Source organism: Equus asinus, chromosome 8, assembly GCF_041296235.1.
Source record: "Equus asinus isolate D_3611 breed Donkey chromosome 8, EquAss-T2T_v2, whole genome shotgun sequence".
NCBI lineage: Eukaryota > Metazoa > Chordata > Mammalia > Perissodactyla > Equidae > Equus > Equus asinus.
The window spans coordinates 86,255,823-86,260,239 of record NC_091797.1 but is presented as its reverse complement, the minus strand read 5'-3'; the positions used below and the strand labels follow the sequence as shown (position 1 = coordinate 86,260,239).

General features: G+C 49.2%; 1 pseudogene; it reads right to left on the bottom strand.

Moving 5' to 3' along the window:
• Window positions 1–1,583: 1,583 nt before the first annotated feature.
• Window positions 1,584–3,417, bottom strand: LOC139046032 (transforming acidic coiled-coil-containing protein 3 pseudogene; annotated as a pseudogene).
• Between the last annotated feature and the right edge of the window lie 1,000 nt (window positions 3,418–4,417).

Here is a 4,417-nt window from a genome sequence, read left to right as displayed (position 1 = left end):
AGGATGTTTTCGTGGGAGAGAAAGGGAAATCTCAAGTCAGGAGAGCACAGCTTCCAGCTAGGAGAAAATTGCCCCACATCAGCTACTGCATTACGCAGTGCAAAGCCCCTGCCACAGACACGTCTCAGAACGTCCTCTCTGGGGACTTCATGACCCAGATGCAAATGAGTCACAGCATCCCCTTTAAACCTAATAAGGCTCTTTCCGTACAAGCCACGCCTACTTTGTTCTGACATAAGGGATCAAATTGATTTGGTTGAACATTTTATTAAACTAGGGATGTGTTTGGCTGACCAGTAAAATTGACAGATGTGTGCTATGTGCTTGGGGGCTTGTCAAATCCGTTTTCACTGTCCTCCCTTAATTGAGGCCTGCATCCAGTCTTAAGACTCCAGTTGTTCTGCCCTTCGATCCAGGCAGCACACAGCCAATTATCCAATATTCTAAGCTCAGAGGGTCCCTGTGAAGGCTAAGTGTCATGATGGGTGTAAAAGATTTAGCACAGCTTTTGGTACAAAGGAAGAGCTCAAATTTCCTCATTATCAGCACCATTGTCATTGATGTCAATAACATCATTGTTATTATGAATACAGTATGGGGCTGATCAGATGACTCCTCTGCTCGAAACCTTCCAGGGCTCCCCACTGCCCGTAGAAGAGAGACCACACTCAGCCTACATGACATCATCATACCTGTCCAGGTTTAATTTCTTCAGCTCTCTAGAAAATGCATGTCATTTTGACTACATAATCCTGTAGGTATTTCTAGTATTTTGCCAAACAATAGAGAAGGGAATTAGACACGAATTAGAACTTCTCTGGCTTCAGGAAACTAATGCTCCGTTGAACTAAGATGCCCCTAGTGAGACTGCAGACAGACCCATATGCAGAGCAAGGGACAACTTCATAACTACCTGGGGATTTGATTCCTGACCCAGATGGCCCCTGGTGAGCAGGAAAGAAGTCTGTGGAGAACCCCCTTGCCTAGACCCAGGGCATCTTTCAATACTGGGCTTCCTACATAATAATTATTCAGTCTTTGGGCCAGACACTGTTCTAGGCATTTGACATGCATTTTCTCATTTAATGAAACACAACTCTATGAAGCATGTATCTTTGTCCCCGTTTTACAGAAGAGGAACCTGAGGGTCATGGAGATTAAGTGACTTGCGTAAAGTTACCCAGTAAATAAATGACAATGCCAAACCAAGTCTAGATATTTTTAACTGCAAATTTCCTAATACTTTCCAGACCACTGGAATGACTTTCAGCTTCAGATTGTCACTGAAATTCACGAGACACGATAGGCTTGCCCGGCACGAGGCCTACTTCACCTTAAGACGGGATGCAGAGCAAGGGGCAGAGCAGCCCATCAGGCTAACAGCTTCATGAAGACCGTGGGCATCCAGGGTCAACCTCCAATGTCCCAACCACCATTTTGGTCTTTTTTTTTAACTTAAGGGAAAATTTAGTCTTCTTTTTCAAGCAATCTGGTTAAAAACCTAGTGGAGACTAAGAGAGAAGAAAGAACATGAAGTCTTCTAACAAACAGAGTCAGACAGAAGGAGGGCTGACGGGCACCGGTCAGGGACTTCCACGCCAGATCGTCTCCATCTTGGAATGCAGTTGGAACTGACCTATTCTGGTCTGTTCGTCGATTTCTTTAGTCTTCTGCTCAATGGTCTTCTCCGGTGACACACATGCATCCGCTCCTTCCTCAGGCTCCCTGGAAGGCCGAGGCCTCCCCTCGGACCTTGCTCCGGACCTGGCCATCTCCTCGTTTGTCAGCTTGAGTTTCTCTTCTGCGTGGGCCTTTGGGGCTTGGCATCGCTGGCCTTCCTTCTCAATTCTTACGATCTAATCCTCAACACTCTCCTTTAACGATTCTTCATTCACGCGGTAGCCTTCCATCACCTCCAGTTTCTCAAACCACTTGAAGATATCAGAGAAAGATTTTCCCGTGGAGCTCAGGTCTGCTGTAAGTTGGTCTTCTTTTTTCAGAACCTTCTGAATCGCGGCTTTGGCAAGTTCCTTCTGTTTCTGGGCCTCCTCTGCCGCCTGGTACAGATCCCCAGAGCCATCCAGGATCTTCCCATCTCCAGGTTTGTCGCTGGAGCTCCTCACACCTGCTCTTCAGCAGTGGGTTCTCCTTCTCTGTCGCTTCCACCACCGAGTCCAGGTCCTTCTGGCTGTCCCGCAGCTGGTCCACATGGGCGCCCAGGGCGAGGACACAGGGAGGCAGACCGGCCCAGGACACCCTGAGGGCTGTCCTTCCAGAGCAGGGAGAGCTTGCCGCCTCCTGACACTAGGCAGGCCCAGACTGCTGCAGGAAATCCCCCCGCCCGCCGTGCTGGAACCCCAGCGGGTCTGGAAAGTGCCCTCACTCAGGTCCAGGCAGCTTGGCGGGCTTGGCAGCGGCTCACTGCCCAACTGCCTGGGGTGGGGGCACGCATACTCCCCAAGAATTCACGCTTCCCCCTCCCTTGCCCCTCTGTGACCTGCCATGGCTGTTCTGGGGCCCCCTCCCCGTCACATCTGCCAGAGTGAAGTTGGGTTGTCCAGCTGGTCCTAGGCCGGGGTGTAAGAGCCTGGAAGGCAGACCAGGCTCCTTGGCCTACAGAGGGCACTGTCCTCAGGGCCGGGCAGGTCCACCGGGGCACTGCTCCCAGCTCCTTTGGGGGGTTGGCTGTGAGCTTTCTTGGTGGTGCTGCAAGGCTTCCGTTCTGTCTTGGGACCATCCCCAGGGGCCGCTAGGATTTCAGAAGTGAGCGTAATCCTTTTCCCTAAGGAATAAGAAGGAACCTTAACTTCCAGGGCTTGCTCAGGGCTGCCAGACGTTCATCCTGGAGATGCCACTTGGTTTTCAAGACTCCTCTGGGTCTGGGGAGATCTCAAGGGGTCCAGGCCACCAGGGGAGCTAGGTGGACCACCCCAACTCCTGTCTCCAGAGGCTGGTCTCACATCCCCTGGAGGGAAGAGCCATGTGAAAAGTCATCTTGTAGCTTTGGCTGTGTTCTTCGCTGGCACATTTTCTTTCTGTGACAGATGAAGAACAGATGATCTTCCAGTAAGTTCTGTGGGTGAAAACAGGAAGTCATGGGTTTCTGTACTTTTGTCACCAGTGACATTTTCCTCACTGAAGATCTACAGATGCATTCTTCCGGCCACCATGTGGAGCTGAGGGAACAGGGGGCGCTGAGTCTCCATTTTGGTCTCAAGGATGAGAGCTGGTGTCACTGTGGTCGCATCAGAGTAGGGAAGCTGCAGGGTCTCAGGTCGCTCACTTGAAGACCTTGCTGGTGATGCAGTGCGTGGAGAGGCGCATGTCACACTTCCATCCTTTAGCAGCTGTGTGCCATAAACTACAGGTCATGTAGTAGACAAACCCGACAGCCAAGAACAGTGTCCTCAGGGACATCGCTGGGTCAGTGACCAGTACATAGCCACCCCAGCAAGACCATCACTTATCTCTAATGGGTACATTCCCTCCACTGATATCACAGAGTCCAACTTTCTTCAAGCATCTCTGAGGCTGGAAGAAAGATTTACGGTTCATCTGTTAATCCCAACCCCTTCCTTCCGATGATGATGATGATGATGATGGTAATCAACACTTACCAAGAACTCACTATGTGCCAGCCCCGTGTTAAGCTTTTTATCTGCATTATTTCAACTAATCCCACAATCCGATAAAATAAGTCTTATCATTATTGTTCCCATTCTATAGATAAAGAAACTGAAGCTCAGAGAGCTTCAGGAACTTGCCGCAAATCACCTGTAGAAAGTTAAGATGCCAGGGTTTAACCCTGGTGCATCTGACTCCTAAACTGGTGTTCCAGTCCGTCTACAAGACTGGATGATGGATTCTAAACTGAACTCATCCCTAACAGTTAAGTTGGTTGTGTGCACGAGTTCTAAATCAAACAATAAACCAATTCAAGTGGGAAAGAAAAGCAAACAGTGATCAAACCAGTACATTGTCTAATTAGGTCAGCTACTTAACGAAGTTGCCAAGTCATTTAATTCAAAATAATTGAGCTAATAATGGTGTGCGTAGATAAAATCATGGCTTAGTTACAATGATTAACAGTTTTGCTCAGTTTTACCACTTAAAAGTTGTATTCCTCAGGGCCAGTCTGGTGGTGTAGTGATTAAGTTCATGTACTCCGCTTCAGTGGCCCAGGGTTCGCAGGTTCGGATCCCAGGTGTGGACCTACACACTGCTCATCAAGCCACGTGGTGGCGACGTCTCACCTACAAAATAGAGGGAGATGGGCACAGATGTTAGCTCAGGGACCATCTTCACACACACACAAAAGTTGTATTCTGAAAGCGTTCTCTAAGGAGCAGGAGTTTTGCTGGTGTCACGCTACGGTCAGTGATGGGGAAAGTGGAACTAAGCCACGTTAAGGGAATCG